The following is an 18,824-nucleotide window of genomic DNA, read 5'->3' as shown; positions in this document are numbered from 1 at the left end:
TGGATCTAGAACCTGGGTCTCATGATTGCTTTTTTCTCTTCCAGAAAGTCATGGGTTTTGGGTTTTTATATTACAAAAATCATAATGGTCATTGAAGAAAATGTAGAAACTACACAAAAGTAGAAAAGGGGGGAGGAAAAAGGTACGTCCTGTCGCCCAAACTGTATCTCTGCTCACAATTCAAACTTTCCAGGCTTTTCTATGCATATAACAAAATGGGTTCACACAGCAAATGCACTCTGACCCTGCTGTATTGCATTCACATGGTACAAATCCGTTTCCATAACAAAATTGTGAGCCTCAGGTAGGCTGAGACCCTATCAGCCTCGGTAGTCGCTGTATACTTACTGTGGGCCCAGCACATAGTAGGCACTTAGTAACTGTAGAGTGAATTACTGACTGCATAGTGTCATGAGCTTCAGCTAGTTACTTCTGGTTTTTTGCTACTCTGATGCTGTCAGCTGAACGGCCGTATTCCTGCATATCGTATAGACCCTCGTTTTCTTATAACAAATTCCTAAAAGAGAAATTGCTGGTCAAATGGTATTCGTAGTGTAGGGCCTTGGGTACCTGATACCACATTGCTCTCCTGAAAGGTTATCTTATTTATATCCACTACAAATGAGAGGCGTGAGTGAAAAGCCTAGAATTTTCTCTAAAGAGATGAGTATATGAGTCAAAAGAGGAAACTGGAATCTTTCAGTGAGTGTTTTAATGAAGAATTGAGGGCTGGCCAGCTGTGGTCATGCACACCTGTAATTCCAGCTAATAAGGAGGAGGGGATAGCAAGATCATGGTCCCTGGCCAGCCTGGACAGTTACTGACAGACCTATCTGAAAAACAAACTAAAGGAAAAAAAGGACTCAGAGCATGCTTTGAGTTCAATTCCCAGTACTACCATAAACAAAAAAATTAGAGACTGAACTTGAACTTTGCTCCATTATCTAGTAACTCCAGGCAGATTTCATCATTCTAAATTCTTCCCAGCCTCCCTTTGACATCCTCTTTGTTGAAAAATACCGTGTGGCATCTAATATTGTCACAGGAGAATTTCCAGCCCCCCGTCACCCAAATCCATACTGTACTTGCAAATGTACCCCCAAGCCCCAAGAGTCTAGTGCAGCACAGAAAACCCCAATCTTTTCCTACAAACTGCAGCCCACACCAAATCTGTGCCTCTCTGGCACCAAGTCTGTTTTGCTTGACTTATCTATAAATATCTGCAGTTACTGAAAGTCCACAGCGGCTCCTGATACCTTTTTTTCACATACTCACGCTCATTAAAGATATACTATTTACTTCCAAAACCCACTTTTCCTATTTGCTTCTTAGAAAAAAATTTGTCCTTCCTAACATAACCAGCATATCAAATTCCAAATGAATACGTCTATCAGAGTCTTGGAACTGTTCCTCCCTCATAGGTCAAGGTCATTTGTGAGACTCTCCTGATCCGAAGGATGCGGGGTCTACACCCTCTACACGGCCAGTGCCCACTCGGGGCTAGCAGAAGCGACATTCACATGCAGTCTCTCCCCCTATACCCCACCACGCTGTACCCCAAGACACACGATATGATGTAATGAGGTTGATTTGCCTCCTCCCGCTCCCTCCAGATCTCCCTCCTTTCCTCCTACAAGGCTGAGAGTTGACCCAGGGAGATCATTGGCTTCTCTCCAAGGCCTTATCAGCGCAAAAGATTGAAAAACTATTTATATTCTCTACATAAGAAACCTTGGATTCAAATCCTACCTCTGCCTCCAAATTATTTTGTCAAGGTTACCTTCTGTGTCTTCATTTCTCAATCTTCTATATCTCTCTCATGTGTCTCACAAGAAATGTGCAACAGCATAAAAACCTTTCGTGTGTTTCTTTTTGTTTTCATTCTCTTTTTTTTTTTTTTTGCCAGTACTGGATTTGAACTCAGGGCCTCATACTTGCTAGGCAGGTGCTCTTCCACTTAAGCCACTCTGCCAGCCCTGAAACCTTTCATGTGTTTTGAGAAGCAATGAACCTCTCCAAATTCAATGGATGCCTCTATTTGGCCACCCGCTTCCCTGCCTTACAGAGCAGACACAGCTCTCTGATCCAAATCATCTCCTACCTTAGTTTCTATCAGCAATGCTATTAGAACAGGTCCTCATCTTCTGAACCATCTATGATTTTCTAAAAATAATTATGGCACTTCAAAATCAACATGAGTAACTCTTCACCTGAGATCCTTCTGTCCTTCTAGCTTACAGACACACTCACACAATAGGACAGTCCAAAGTCTTTTCTTTGACTCAAAACAAGCACCAAGTCTCCAATGCTCAACAGACAAAAATCTCAAAACCCATGTTCACATTTATTTATGAAAGAATTTAATAGTTCAGTATGTCACCAGCAAGTCAATCAGAGGATTGAGAAATAAAAACACAGAAGTTCTCAGATCCATGTTGTGAGTTTTCTTGTGAGGTGACAGAATTTATTTGAGAAGAAAATGCCAAGGTGACATTTGGAATTACCACATTTGTGGGGGCAGGAGGCCAACTGAGAGGACATTTTGCCTTCTCCTTGGGAGTGCTGGCTGGGTGGGTTGCCAGATCCACAACGCACATGCATCCAATTCAGCCAACTCACCACGGGGGCCTGTAAGCCTTGCCCAGGGACTTCTGCCTTCCTCAGCAACTAACGGGGAGTTTTCTATCAGAAGCCTCTTGGGGAGAGGAGCTCATGGGGACAGCCAGAAGGCCGGCCTTCTGAAGACACCCAGGTGGCCAAAAGGTCAGATTGGTTGAGCTAAGAGGGACACTATAGAACACTAAGGTGAGAGTATGTAGTCCAGCAGGAAGACATAGCAGAGAACCACACAAAGCATCCTTGTCACTCAAGCCCCACAGGCCACACCCCTTGCTCCTAAGCCATTTACAGTGCTCCCTTTATAGCAGTGTGCACTAAATGCATGGGAGCAGGGTCAATGGTCCCTGCCACTCCCTTTGTCACCATATGGGGACAATCATGCCAGACCCACCCAGGATGAGCAGTGGAGTCATCTGGCCTACTCTTGCATTTCTAAGTTAGGGGACTGGCAGTAAAGTGACCACTAGGCCAAGACGGGTGCCTACCTCTGCTCCCACCTGCAAGAGTTCCCAGACGGACTCCGTTCCAGCCCCTGGAAGTTTGCCTTAGGGCTCTGTGCCCTTGGATGAACCCTGGAGCCACTCTGTACTGCAGTGTCTTCATTCGTCAAGACGGGAAAGACAAAGATCCTTCCAGTTTTGAAAATAATACTCTGTAATTATCTTCTTAAAACTTTGCTCCCTGTGCCTTGGACAGAAATAGCTTTCAAGACTTGCTTGTTAAACTCAGCTGAAACATAGATTCTGCCAAGGAAGTCCTCCGGGGCTGGCCTTTGCATCCAGGTATCCACGAGACATCGCAGAGCCTGGAAGCAACACTGTCCCACCACTGTTTAAAGAATGACAGCCTCAGTTACTCATCTGCTGTCAGTAAGACAGCCTGGATGAATCTTCAGGTCTCCTTCAGAGTGAAGAGTACAGGATTCTGTGAGTAGAAATCTTACACTAACCAGCAAGGGCCAGAAGAGGAAGAAAGAAATGCAGTGTTGCTTAAATAATCCAAGTCAGACACATACTCATCTAAAACCCAGGATATTACATTCACACTAACATGACTGATGCCGGGCTCACTCCCTAACTGCCTCTCATTTTGCTACTAATGCCGGGTGTGGATGACGCCCATAGAAGTAAGGAGCAAGGCAGCCCTGGTTGCCATCAGGTAAGGCAAAGGTGGTCTGGTAACATGATGCTCCAAATATCCTGTCTCATCAGGAAACGCAAATTCCTCAAACCAGGACCTTGGGCCTAAATACAACCACTGGCTACTGGCCCAAGGTGGGTCAAATTTGCCCCCAGTCAAAATCCTGGAAGTGAGCTTGCGAACCATGTTTGGCTGAGCTGGGCTCTCCCTGGGCTGGCCTTGGATTGATGTGTTTTCAATCCTTCATGTTACTTGTCACTAACTTGTTACCTTGCAGATGTCAGCATGAGAACTGGTCAGGATGAATGGGACGCTGCCAGGACCCAGTGTCCATTCTGCAGAATTACCGTAGCTTGAGGGTGACAATCCCACAAGTTAAATCTCCATCATCCTGGCCAGTCTGCCTGTCTCAACACTTCAGATTCACTCTTTAATCTTCCACTGTGTCCACTCACTAGTGCTTTGAAAAAGCTTCTGTGTGTATATTATGTGGTGTAAATGAAAAGAGCTTTTAAAAGATACAAAGTATATTTTGAAAGTCATCATCTGAACACTGGGGACTGGGGAGTTTCCAGAATCACTCAGAGTCCAAAGGCATGCATTATTGTCCCATCCCATCTAAATATTTCAGCTAAGATAGGAAGGATTGTGGTTCAAAGACAGCCTGGGCAAAAAGTTAGCAACAAGCTGAGCATGGTGGTATACATCTGTAATCCCAGCTATGAGAGGGGCAAGGGTAAAAGTATCACAGTCCCAGCCTGCTGCCCAGGCAAAAAGTGCAAAACCTTATCTGAAAAATAACTAAAGCAAAAAAGGCCTGGGGCGGGGGGGTGGGGGAGAGGGTATGGCTCAAGTGGTAGTGTGCCTGCCTAGCAAGCAAGAGGCTCTGAACTGCCAAAAATAATAAAAAATGGGTTCCCAAAGCCACTGCACCCTCTGGAAAGGGTCACACCCATGGGGACATTTCACAGAGTGAGAGAAGGAGGCACAGTTTAAAAGCCCCTACCTGGGCCTGGGGATATAGCTCAATGATAAAGCACTTGCCTAGCATAAGTGTAGCCCTGGGTTCCATAAGCAGCACCACACACACCATGCACACCATGATAGCCCCCTTCTGAAGCTCAATTCTCGCTCTCTATTTCCTAGGGTCAAAAACCAGTATTCTACATTCGTACTACTGTGTGTATGACTGATACTGGAGTTAATCCCTAGACCAGGTAAAGCTATGCCATAAGACGTGTCCTAGGGGTAGGGAGGCAGAAAGGTAGAGAGGCCAGGCCAAGGGCCCTGAGAACAAGGAGGCCACTGTGCCATCTTCCCTAGAGCCAGTCTTACTTCTCCCTAACTTAGTTTTGCGACAAGCTGCATCTCCTAACAGTGAACATCCAAGAAAAGGCAATTTATCCACCTTGGCCTGACTGGTACCTGAGTGGTGCCACAGTACAAAGGCTTCCGTGTCAAGGCCACCTCCCCATCCCCTGCATTCCAGGGGGAGGCCGGAACAAGCACAGGTAGGTCATCAGCAGCCATCACAGAAGCAGCACTAATGTGGACACAGGAGGGACGGACGCATGCTCCTGACCAGGTGTCCAAGCCAGTGAGGCCATCTGGGGCAGGAACCGTGTGTTCTACGGCCTGCTGGGGAAGCAGGTTGTGATGGAAGATGAGCTCAACACCAGCCTGCTTCAAGAAATTTCCTTAACCTGGGCCCCCACCAAACTAGGGGGACTTAGAAAACAGAAAACAAATCAGCTCCAACAGGAAAACACTAGAAAAAACATTGAGACGAAATCAAGTTCTCCCAAATCCAGAAAGAAAAACCTTGTGAGAAACGCCGATCTAAAACACAACCAACCATATCTTTAAACTCTAACAAACATACACAAACTTAAGTTGTACCAAATGATAATGCTGTCTCTAAAAACAGCTGACTGCAAAATTGAAAGGATGAGTAAAACCAGGAGTGGGTGAAGATGAAAAGAAAGAGGCACTCTCGCACAGTCTTGACGGGAGTGCTTAGTGGCCCCCGCATTTTTGGAGAACTATTTGGCAATTTCTAGTAAAATGCAAAATGCCAGTTGGCTTTGACCTAATAATTCCCCTTACAGGCATTCATCGTACAGAAATATACTGTTATGACTGAATGTTTGGGTTTCCCCAAAATTCCTATGTTGAAACCCTATTCCCCAATGGCAAGGTATTTAGAAGTAGAGCCTTTTTAGGAGATAATTGTACTTAGATGAGGTCACGGGGGTGGGGATCCCATGATGACATTCATATCCTCCTAAGATAAAGAGAGAGAACAGAGCTCCTTCTCTTTTCACCTCATGAGGACACATCAATAAGGTGGCTGTGGCCATCTGCAAACCAGAAACAGAATCCTCATCAAAAAGTGAATCTTAGCCAGGCGCCAGTGTCTCACCTCTGTAATCCTAGCTCTCATCTCAGGAGGCAGAGATCAGAGAGGATCATGGTTTGAAGCCAGCCCAGGCAAACAGTTCCTATTTTGAAAAAACTTTCACAAAAATAGGGCTGGCGGAGTGGCTCAAGGTGAAGGCCCTGAGTTCAAGCCCCAATACTGCCAAAAAAAAAAAAAGTGAATCTTGTCAGGCACCGGTGGCTTACACCTATAATCCTAGCTACTTGGGAGGCTGAGATTGAGTTCAAGGCCATCCAGGGAAAATAGTTCACAAGACTTCATGTCCAAAATAACCAGAGCAAAACGGACTGGAAGTGTGGCTCAAGTGGTAGGGCACCTGCTTTGCAAGTGCGAAGCCCTGAGTTCAAACCCCAGGCCCACCAAAAAAAAAAAGTAAATTTGCCAGGGAATGCCCAGCTTCTAAAATTGTAAGAAATAAGTATTTGTTGTCTACTCCACGCAGCCTATGGTGTTTGGATATTATGTACTGTTTTCTATTATGTATGTACTTTGTTATCATGCCTGATATCACATATGTCTTAAGACATATATAACTGGGCAAAAGTATGCATGTGCAAGGACTACCTCAGTACCATTTGTAATTGCGGAAAACTGGAAGGAGCCCTGTATGTCCCTCAAAAAGGGCTCAGTTAGCGAAATCCTCACTCATTCCCATGATGGAAACTCAGCTTTCAAAAAAGCAAGTTAGTTTGAGGTGCAATGGCCAAAGACACTCAGAGAAAAGCACATCACAAACTACATGCTAAATCTATTTTTTTGCAAAACTGCATTAGATATGCTAGCGCTATCACACACAAATTGCTGGGTGCACCATCAGGGACTTTAAACTTTCCGTTGTAAACTCATAAATATCGGCTGGGATTTTAATGTTTTTATTTTTTTACACTAAACAATATCTTGTAATCAGATGGGGGAAAGAAGTCTTCACTTTGTTTAGTTATCTATAAACCCCATCCCTGGCCAAGGTAATTCTCTGCCCTTATCTTATCCTGAAGAAGAAGTGGGAATGTGGTTCTTGAGTATTCTAGGGAACAGTGGTGGTGGGCTGTGGACTTCATTCCTGGGATTGCATTTGATAAAGGACTTAAAATCCCAAATCTTCAAATATGTCCATGCAAAGGAGAAAGGGCTGGTGTAGGGGACAGAATGCAGGATGGTGACTCTGTGGTGCCAGCCCTGGCAAGTTTTCCTCCTGTGTAACTTGCCAGTAAGATCTCCTCAGTAAGATCTTACACAGAGTCCCCTGGCCCCTCCCTGACCATCCCCTCCATGGCAGAGTGACTCAATGGGCAGCTGTTGAAATACTGGATGACAGAGACAAGGTCTGGGGTCAGGAAACCACTGGAAAAAGAAAAGCTGAGAAACACCCCCCTAGCATCATCCAGAGTTGAGTCAGCCCAGGGGAAAGGGTTTTACCCAGTGGGAGGCCCCAGGTCATGTCAGAGGCTGTCAACTAGAGAGCTGTAAGTTTGTCACTCAGGGATGGTTTGGGGTGTGACAATAATGATAGTTTGATGCTGTCACCATCTGAATGAGGTCAGTTCCCCTCACGTTCCACCCACACTGTGATGCTGAGAGGGCCCCACCCCACTTGATGAGCTGGGCTATCTCTCTGCTGCATCCACTTCCTGGGGTTGAGGGCTGTGCAGTGGGTAGGGAAGGAAAACAAGGGAGCCAGACCACCAGACAAAGGTCTCAGCAATATTTTTTTGGTTTTTGGCAGTACTGGAATTTGAACTCAGGGTCTTACACTTCCTAGGCAGGTGCTCTACCACTTGAGCTACTCCACCAGTCCTTTTTTATGTTGGGTATTTTTGAAATAGGGTCTCTCAAGCCATTTGCCTGGGCTGGCCTCCAACAGTGATCCTCCTGAATTCTGCCTCTGGAGAAGCTAGGATTACAGGCATGAGCCACTGGTGCCCAGCCATAATTTCCCTTTAACAAACTCCAATAAATAATTAAAGCACCTTAAAGGATGCAAATCTCTAGGGTGACATGCCTGATTAAATCCTAACCACAAGAAGCTCTGAGCCCCACAGGTTCAAGGCTTTCATATGATGTCATCGGTCTTTGTGTGCCCAATTCTCCTAATTTAAGAGGGCAGCCCAGGCTCTCGTGGACTGTAGTCCGGAAAACACAGACCTTATCAACTTTATTCCCTGTGGGTCCTCAGCAATGACAACAGTGCATGACATATCACAAGTGCTCAGTAAGTGTTTTGGGGATAAAGGAATGAATGAAAGATGTAGTGGAAAGGACAAGGAAGAGACAGTCACAGCTAGGTTTCTGTAAATTGTATGGTCCTGGCAAAGTCACTTAACCCTTTGAGCCTTGGTTCTTCAGCTTTGGGGAATGTTGGAATAATATTTGGGAAACATCCAGTAATGTTGGTTCTTGGAAAATAGAAACTAAACGTGTCTCACCATTATTAATAATGCAAAAGCATCCTGAGGCCCCCACACATCCTACAATCCTACAATCACAATGTCCCCAAAAGGTCGACAGTGAGGTCCATAGCTGTTCTTTAGGAACCACTAGTTAAAAGCCATCATCCTGGTAGCCTCTTTCATCTTTGTTAAACATGAATGTTCTCCTTTCTCTCCTTCTAAGCAGCTTTGCTCAGCCCTGTTTCCAGAGACCCTCACATAGGGCCTGTAAAGGTCTGTGTGTGGCAGAGGGCAGGAAGACCAGCTAAAGTGAACCAGCCAGTGTGGGAGCAGTTCTGGTTCATCCTTGACCCAAACTGTGGTGTTGTGGTACAGTCTCGGCTGCCTGACACCTACCTGGGTTGTTTACTTAGGAAACTCCAACATGGCACCGTGGCTGTAAACATGGAATCTGGAGCCAAACGCTTAGCTTCAAATCCTGACTCCCTCCCTCTCTTCCTCTATAACCTTGGGCAAGTTAGTTAGCCACATCGAATCTCAGTGTTCTCATCTGAAAAATGGGGATTAATAGTACCTACCTGGGGAGAGGAGAGAAGAAGCAGGTGATTGTATTTCTCTTACTTTGTGGGCAATTATGGAAAGAAATTGGCCTGCTGGCAGACACCCTGTCAGGAAGAATCCTTTCTATGGAGATTTCGCCTGCGTTTTTCCATTTTTATGAACCATACAGCCATTTGGGAAATGTGAGAGAAAGAATAAATGGACATGGGTGAGTTGGTGGAGGGCCATGGAGCTAAATCAGAGCATCTATCTTTTCTGAACACTACTCTGGATGTCAGAGTGCTGAGCAGGCTTGGAGGAAGGGAGGTGGCATGGTCAGATGTGACTTGGGAGGGAAGCATATGGCTCCTATCTCTTCCACAGTCTGGGCCCTCAGGGCTTTTTCCCTTTAAGAAAGATCCATCATTTTCCATTCGTGTGTCATCAGAATCATTTCTTTTTGCCATGACTGGTGCTTTCTAGGCATCGTGGGCTCAGCTCCATTTGCCTCATCTCTGTGGCTGGTGGAGAGTGCCTCAAATGGTACAGCACCTGCCTACCAAGTGTGAGGCCCTGAGTTCAAACCTCAGTACTGCCAAAAAAAGAAAAAGAAAGAAATGAAACCCACTGTGTATACTTCTGGAGAGGGCCACTTGAGTAGCTCCTGATTGTGTGTCTTGGGCTGTCCATTAAAGAACAGTTAAAAGACAACTCTTCCTGGGACTCACACATTGTTCTAGCCAAAAACTCAGCATGTGGGTAAACTGGGTGGTGCCAACCTCCATAAGGCCTTTTTTATCAAGTCTCTTACAATTCAGTTCTTAGGGAAATGACCCCATCCCCTTGACTCAGCAGGGAGAGGCAACCTTAACTTGGCTATTCAGCTGATGAATAGTTCGGGTTTCAAGTGCAGCCTTGGATTGCCTGCAAATGAGTAATGACCACAAAGTTATCCAGTGGCCCTCCCGACTGCCGGCTACTTCGTCCTGGGTGTGGAGCTCTCTCTGCTGGTTCCATGGGAGCCTCAGAACAATCAAGACCCCCTGTGGGTCCCTGCAAGCAACAAGTTTTGGCTGATCCTTCCTTGGAGAAGACAAAGCCTTTAAATAAAGATTAGCCACTCTTGGTCCAGCTCCACTCACAGCCAAGAGTCAAAGTCGATATTTGCTGAGTAGAAAAGGACAAAAGGAAACAAAGACATTTGCAAGCTCTCCAAACAGCCTAGGCAAAGGAGCTGTCTGCCCCTTCTGCCCCCTGCCCGCTCTGAAGAAGGCTAAGCTAATACACCCCCACTTGGAGAGAAACTCAGCACTGTGGCCTCTGACAGGGTGTTCAACAGAACTGTGCAAAAGGCGTCCTTTAAAAGACAAGCAGGGTCACGTTGTTGACCTTATTAATGATTTCAGATAACAATATGATGACACCATTGCTATTTCAGAGCAGAAAAGGTTTAGGAAAGCTTAGAAAGAGAAATCCCAAAAGTCACACTATGTCTCTCCCATTTATTATTTCTTTACTTACTTATTTTTGTGGTACTAGAATTTGAACTCAGGCCTACACCTTGAGCTACTCCACCAGCCCTCTTTTGTTATTGCTATTGTTTTCTGCTGGGACTGGGGTTTGAACTCAGGGCTTCATGCTTACAAAGCAGACACTCTATCACTTGAGCCACACCTCTAGTCCCTACTTATTTATTTTTGACTTTGTAAGGTCTTGCTGTGTAGCCTAGGCTGGCCTGGAACTTGCTATGTATCCCAGGCTGGCCTCAAACTCAAGATCCTCCTGCCTCAGTCTCCTGAGAACTGGGATTACAGTTGTGCCATCATGCCCAGCTCACACCACCCTTTGGCAGGCTGTTGGGGAGCTAGGTTATAATCAGAGCCCTTTGAGTGAATATGAATTCAGATCTGCAACCTAACCCTTAGCCTGTCAGATACCATGACAGCACATCGGTGTCAGAAGGAATCTTAGGATCGCCTAGCCCATGGTGCTACTTTACAGATGCAGAAAATGAGGCTCAATGAGATTAAAAGACTTGGTCTAGAATGTGCAGTGGGCTGTGGGCAGAGCCAAGATTGGACCGTGCCACAGGGCCCTGTCTAGGCAGCAATGGAGAGTGGGAGTCACTCCTCAGTCATGCAGCAGGGCGGGGAGGATGTCACCATGGAAGAGACTTTGGGGCAGCCAGAAGCACACCTGTCTCACCGCCATCAGCCACAACCTTCACTGCCTTTTCCGTACTGCAAGTGCCAACTGGATTCGGAAGGAGATCTGTCACATGCACCAGGAAACCCAGACCCCTTTGCTAAGAAGATTAACTGACTGATATAGTACAGAGTCATACAGAGGTGGGGAAAGCAGGTCTACCTAGGACTGGGCACCTCATACAGATGTGCAAAGTGCACACCTGCAGTGATGGCAACAACTCAGACTGTCATTCCTATGGCAGGAGGGGAAGACAATGTACTCCTTTCTGACAGCTGCTAAACAACACCTGGGTGTGCCCCTGGCAGCCCAGGGTCCTCTGGACTTCTGGGACCCTGCACCACATTGACCTAGACTCCACTCTTCACTTTCCCTTCTTTAATAAGCCGGGCTGCTTCTCCAGAGGAGGAAAGGAAGGAGAGCTGCTTTTTCTTCACAGTGTTCTAAAAGACAGGGACATCCTAGTTACACCTTTTTCCCTGAGCGTCAGTGAAGCCTTGCAGGTGTGTCTAACAGGCTGCTACCCCAAAACGACATTCTCCAAAGGTCACAGCTGAATACTAAGGGCTTCAAAGAAAAGCGAACATTCCTCTTCTAGTGGCAAGTGCTGTTGAATCTCTGAATCTAGTCACCGACAGGAATCCCACTTCCTCTTCAGAAAACATCTAAATAGCATCCCACACCTAGTGTTTTCATGTCTAACAACTGCCAATGATATGCAAACACAGACACTTTGCCGAGAAACAAGGCATGAGTGCATGGAGAATGGGCCTCGTTGTTCTTGCCTCTTGTCATTCTCTCTGTCTAGGAGAAGGGACATATTAGGTGCACCCCTGAGCCACTTCCAGGGCAGATCTGCACATAGTAGGCATTGCCTTACTGCTCAAAAAGATGGTACATGGAGAAAATGAATTAAGTATGTAAGTGATCAATTATTCTACAAGTTCTGACCATGGCTGAGCGCTGAGGGATCCACAAAGAGGCATCAAGCCCCAGCCCCCCAGCTGGCACCGAGGGCCCTTGTAGACCAGCTCCCCCACCCTGGCCAACTGCATTCTTTTCTGGCCTTTGGCATTTCCAGAATGGGCTCTTCTAGACCTCACTGGTCTCACTCTGACACACCCTTTTCTGGGTGGTTTTCTACCACTCAACATTTCCTCAACACTCTCTGCCTGCATCATTGTCTTGTACTCCAGCACGCAACACAGAATTGCAAAGTAGGAGGTGTTTGATTAATATTGTTGAATAAATAGATCAGACATTCCTGGAACAATGAGCAAGCTAGTTTAAAAGTGATGAAGAAATGTCCACATAAACAATGTACCAGCTAAACCCACACATGTGTGACAGGTGCACACAAACACTGGTGAATCCACAAAGGCCCGTGGTCTAGTTAGTTAATGGCAGTGTACCAAGGTCAAGCTCCTCGTTTCGATAATGGACTATAGTTATGTAAGATGCTATGGGAGGTGAGGGAGCTGGAGGAAGGGTACCTGGGTCCTCTCTGTACTATTTTTGCCATTTCTGGATCAAAATTAAATTTCAAGCCAGTTGCCAGTAGCTCATACCTGTAATCCTAGCTACTTGAGAGGCTGAGATCAGGAGGCTCAAGGTTGGAGGCCAGCCTGGGCAAATACTTCCAGAAACCCCCATCTCCAAAATAACCAGAGAAAAAATAGACTGAAGTGTGGTTCAAATGGTACAGCACCTGCTTTGTAAGTATGAAGTTCAACTCTGAGTTCAAACCCCAGTCCTGCCAAAAAAAAAAAAAACTATGTGAAACAAAGAGACAGATGTTCCAGTGCCAAACAGTCAAGGTGAAGGTTTTCAGAAAAATGGGTGTGTCAGAACTTGAGGACCAGCAATGAAGAAAACCTTAATGGCACCAGGAACCTACATTCTTAGAAAGCTGGTGACATCAGGAGCGATGCAGGGCACCAGATTCACTGGATAAAATGAGACAGCTGGTTCTGACACATATGAACCTCTAATCAGATAACTAGCGTTCTGGTTAGTAAAATAAGATTTATAAATGTTGACTTTGCATTCATAAACATTTCCTCACTACACAGTAGGAAGCCCCACATTTTTGTGGTTGGAAAAGTCTAGAAGGCTATTTAAAATTGATCAAAAAGTTGGCTTTAGGAGGATTCTGTCTTGGGAGAAATACCCTTCATTGTGGGAAGGGCCACTTTGGTGAGTTCTTTGATCAAGCAGATGGAGGTCAAGTTTCTCCTCCTCTTCCTTAGGGGAATCTGCTACTGCTAAAGTCATCCAAGGTCAAATGCATCAGGCTGAGAAGTCAAGAAATCTGGTTAATGCTGTCAAAAGCCATCTCAGAGGGGCACATTCCTTCCTAATTTCCTTTTCTATCTTGCCCCCACCACCTGAGAGAGCTAGTATATTGGAGAAGATATCCGGCATAATACTAGGACATGCTAGAAATATAGGGGGGTTTTTTGGTTTTTTTGTGTGGTACTTGGGTTTGAACTCAGGGCCTCACGATTGGAGGAGCTCTACCACTTGAGCCACTCCACCAGCCCAGAAATATAGGTTTAAAAGGAAAGAGTCACAATCCCCTGCCCATTCTTACCCATAATAGGTCTTTCTAGCCAAACATGCTGGTTCAGGTTATTCCCACAGTCCTTGATTCTTCTACAAAAGAGAGGATATGTCCAAAAGCCATTATCCCAAGAGGCATTTGGCTCCTCTAGAGCCTACAGCCTCTATTGCTCCAGGACCGTAAGACGTTGGTGGCTTGGAATACCACAGCTGCAGCAGTGGTCTCCCTGCCCACTGTCACCATTGAGAGTTGTGCAGTGAGAGCAGACCCCTTTCTTCTGCAGGTTCACCAGTTAAGGGAGATGTGGTCTCAGAGTTATAAGGAGGTGACGTGTATGGCAAGGGCCACAAGACATACCTACCTTCTTACTCTGTCTCAGACCTGCCTTTTGCCTAGACCCTGAGTCCCTAAGCTAGCTGGAGATTTAGAAGTCTCCTCTTCTTGAAGACAGCTGTCCTCAGAATCCTCCTCTACTGCCCTCCAACACACACCATGGTGTCAAGCACACAAGGTCACAGTGTTGAGCTACCTTTCCAACAGCTGCTAGAAATCTTCTGAGTGGCTCCCCCTTCTCATAAAGAAACGTTTGCTGAGAAAGCTTCATTTACTTAGTTTATGAAGTAGGCTCTACCCTCTTGGTTAAATCTGTAGAACTATCTGGCAAGAAGTTTTCAAGACAGCCAAATAAGGTGTGCTTTGTACCACCTACTGATCACATACAAAAGAGGCTCCCTGAAAAGTCACAAGGTTAAGGGTTGCAAAGAATGTAAAGAATGGTCTAACTCCTCTGACCCAAGCTAGTTGTTATTTCAGGTACAAAAATCACATTCTCATCAGTAAATGAAGATTTGTTGCAGCATTGAGGACACTCTTGGAATTTGCCACATGAATCTTAACTTCAGAGCTGCCCAGATGTAGTAAACTCAGGATGACACTCTGGATTGTAAGGTAAAATTAATTTAAATGCTTATTCCTCTTTCAGGTTTAGGTAGGCAGTGTTCTTTTCATGGGCTAATTATTTGGATAGACTATTGGGGTCACCCCCATCTCCATCGCATTCATTTTATTCACTGTTAAATTATGCACGCACACACAGAAGTTTCTACCAGCTGCCCCCCAAATGAGTGACAGTGTAAAAGCACTAAGCTCGTAGGCAGGGGAAGTCACTGACCTAACTCCAGTAGCCCCCTTCACTGCCTCCTGGTGCTCTGGCCTCCAGTGACTTCTGAGTACCTATGGTCCAGTGGTTCCACTTATTTTTCTTCCTTTTCATCTCCTTTCCATTCGTTTCTGGCCCCCTCCCAAATCAAAACTTAATTGACTAAGGCCTACAAGTTAATCCGGTTAATGCAAACTGAGATGTGAGTGACCAAGGCCATACCAGGGTCCTCCATCTTGCTGCTAAATACAACTTTGCTAAACGAAAATGAAGCTCCACTTGATTTTCCTCTTTTCATCTCTCTTCCAGTTGATGGCCAGCACAGGGAATATAATTTTGTGTGTGTGCACATCTGTGTGTGATCCAGTTGCTGGCAGTGCCTCTTGACTGCTCAAACTCCTGTTTTGCCCACAAGCACTAAACTTTTCCACGTTGGAACATTTTTAGAGTCATAATTAAGGGCCAGTTCTAGGACCCTGAATTAGAAAGATGAAGCAAGACCTAACAGCAGGAAACCACAGCCCAGTGAACAATACAACCCATATAGCCCAGTGTGGTAAGTGCTGTAACAGAGGGATAAGCAGGCTGCCATGGCAGATGGCAAGACATTAAAGCAAAACTCCTTAACATGGGATAGAAAGCAATAGGGGGCTTGGGGCAGCTACTAAGGATCTTGACCATTCCTTCTGAGTTTTCCTCTTCCCTCCGGGGTTTTCTCAGTCCAATTAGGTTACAGTCTCCTGGGGCATACAGTGTGGTGGGCACACACTGCTTCATTGCTGAAAAACAAAAACAGAAGAAAGGGGGACCATCTGAATCCTCACCTATTGAATGCGGAGAAAAACAGTTAAGTACAGACTTACATACAGAGATGATCACAGGGTGTTTCAGTCTGCTTCCCATTGCTATAACAAAATGCCTGAGGCTGGACAATTATAAAGCATTATAAAGAAAAATGGCTCTCACCAGCCACTGGTGAAGTGCTGGGGAAGACAGTGAGAGCTGGTCCAGAGAGGCAAGCTGTCCTCCAGAGAAGAGGGTGACACAAGTGCTGCACCATGTCCACCACCACTTGCTCTAATGCTAAATGCCTTGTGGCAAGGAACATGTCATCATTACACGTCAGGTAAGAAATGGAGCAGAAATGTGTTCAGCATATGATCAGGAAATCTCTAATGTGGAAGGGACTCTTTAAGAGAGTTATGTCCAAGTCGGGCACCAGTGGCTCACACCCATTGTCCTAGCTACTTGGGAGGCTGAGATTGGGGGGGGTGGGGGGGAATCACAGTTCGAGATCAGCTCAGGCAAAGAGTCTGCAAGATTCCATCTCCAAAGTAACAGAGCAAAATGAACTGGAGGTGTGGCTCAAACTTTAGAGTACCTGCTTTGCAAGTGTGAAGCCCTGAGTTTCAACCTTTTCACTTAAAAACAAACACAATGGTTTATATTAAATCATAGGTATCATGTATATGTCTATATATTTAAACATACCTATATATCTATAACCATCCATCCATCCATCCAATTTATCTTTCTATCTGTTGATGGCACTGGGGTTTGAGTTCATGCTTGCTAGGCAGGCACTCTACCACTTGAGCCACTCCCCCACCCTTGTTGCTTTAGTTTATTTTTCAGAGAGGCACTCACATTTTTGCACAGGCTGGCCTCAGACTGAGATCCTTCTATCTATGCCTTCTACGTAGCTGAGACCACAGTCATGGACCACCACATCCAGCTTGTTTCTGAAATAGGGTCTCGATAACTTCACCTTGAACTCTGATGCCTTCCTTCTCTGCCTCTAGAATAGAATAGCTGGGATTACAAGCATGTGCCATCACACCCAACCCGATAGTTTTTAAATACAGAAAACATAAAGAACATATTAATGACCTCTAATTTCATCACCTAAGAAGACTAGGCCCATGCAAACATTAAAAAATATTAAAACAAAACTGATAAACATACCCTTTTATAGCAACAGAAAGGCATAAAATAAAGATCAAAGGTTTCCTCCCCTCCCGTCTTGAGCCCCTGGCTGGTCTTTTTTGTGTATCTTGCCAAAAATAATCATTAAAGTATGAGCATAAATAAGCATGCACACACACATGATTTGAATTTTTTATGTGCAAAGGATCCCACTTTTCTGCAGTTTTCTTCCCATTTACTAAGGCAATGAAGGTTCTGAAACCAAAGCACCTATGCTCGCTTTCATTCTCCCAGCCCACACTACTCTCTAACCGTAGTATGGCCTTGAGCAGGTTATATAATTTCCCTGTGCCTCAGCCCTGTCATCTGTAAAACAGATGTAGAAGAGTCAGCACATATGCTGAAGTCTGCATATAAATTGTCCCCCAAAAGCCCATGTGTCAAAAGCTTGGTCCCCAGACCATGGCACTACTGAGGGGTAGAAGAACTTTCAAGAGGTAGGGCTTAGTGGAAAGAAGTTAGGTTGCAGGCGGCATACCTTGAAAGGGATATTGGGACCCTGTCCCTTTCTGTCTCGTCTCTTTCTTTCGCTTTCCTGCCACAAGGCGCAAGGCCTCCTCCATCATGTGCTCCCACTGTGATGTGCTGCTTATCACAGGCCCAAAAGCAATGGGGTCAACAGACAATGGACTGAAAGTAAGCCAGTATAAGCCTTTCCTCTTTCTAAGCTGATTACCTTACGTATTTCTTACAGTAACGAAAAGCCAACTAACACGACATGTAAATTTTTAGAATGTAGCTGGCAGCCAATAAACATGAGTCATTATTTACTGTTCCTATATATTTGTGCCCTTTTCCATATTATCCTGCCCAGTGTGCCACGTTAAATCATTTGTGCATTGAACAGTCCCCTGCTCACGGAGATGAAAGCTGTACCCATTTGCTATCATTATTACAAACAATATTAAGATGGCATTATTTACTGTTTTTACTATTTTGTGAAACAAATCCATAGGAAAGATTTCTAAAGGTGGATCTGCTGGGTTTTGCATCATAAATTTTGGTAGACTTTGTCAAATGCACTCCCAAACACAAATACTGAGTGAGGGTCCCTGTTTCCATGCACCCTCCAAAATTGGATATTCTCAATTTTTTCAAACCAGTCAAATAAGTAAAACACACTATTTGTTGTTTTTATTTGTACCTTTTTACATCATGAATGAGGCTATAAGTGCTTTAAGTTCCAGGTGAGAAATATTGAGACCCAAGGATCCTCTACCTGGCTTCGAGTCTAACTCTGAGCTAGTCAGTAGCACACCCAGGCTGAGGTCAGGTCTCCACCCTAAGATGCACAGACACAAAACCAGAACAGTGTGATGACCCCTGGCCATCCCCGCCATGCCCCCTCTCCATAGCGCATCCCTTCTGGATAGACCATGGGGCTTATTGCTGCCTGGGTTAGGGTGTGTGAAATCCCAAGAACTGAGGAAGTCTCAGTATTATTTACCCTTGGCCCAGGAAGCCAGGCTGTGGGGCATCCTGACTGGAAGGCTGCTGCCTGCAGCTAGCAGGTAAAGGAAACCTTGTCTCCAAGCTGCCTGAGGTTCAAGGGTACTTTCCTCTTGTTCATGCTTACTCCTGTCTCATTCAGTCCCAGAGCCAAGTGACTCACATGGTGACCAGGTCCTTCATTCCTCCTCCACCCTGTCTGGGGACCTGGGCTTTTTTAACTGGGAAAGCAAACTTCTTGGAGCAGAGATAAGATCTCCTTCAATAACCTTCTAGGTGACCCAACACCATCACCAACGCGTGAACAGAGCAGGCGTCCATGGTGCACGTGGGGTT

General features: G+C 45.4%; 1 protein-coding gene across 9 annotated transcripts in view; it reads right to left on the bottom strand.

Annotated features, from left to right (window-relative positions):
• Foxn3 (forkhead box N3) overlaps positions 1–18,824 on the bottom strand; it is a 373,081-nt gene that overhangs the window by 236,146 nt on the left and 118,111 nt on the right. For 2 of the 9 annotated variants that reach the window (XM_074067353.1, XM_074067349.1), the window contains 2 exons: positions 16,701–16,851; positions 15,732–15,832 (listed from right to left, as the gene is read on the bottom strand). The exons of the other annotated variants lie outside the window; for them this stretch is intronic. The gene's annotated coding sequence lies outside the window, so the exon portion shown is untranslated. The remainder of the gene's footprint in view (positions 1–15,731; positions 15,833–16,700; positions 16,852–18,824) is intronic. 9 annotated transcript variants of the gene reach the window in all.

This window comes from Castor canadensis, chromosome 3 (assembly GCF_047511655.1).
Source record: "Castor canadensis chromosome 3, mCasCan1.hap1v2, whole genome shotgun sequence".
Taxonomy (NCBI): Eukaryota; Metazoa; Chordata; class Mammalia; order Rodentia; family Castoridae; genus Castor; species Castor canadensis.
The sequence above is the reverse complement of the archived record's forward strand: the minus strand, read 5'-3'. Positions and strand labels throughout refer to the sequence as shown.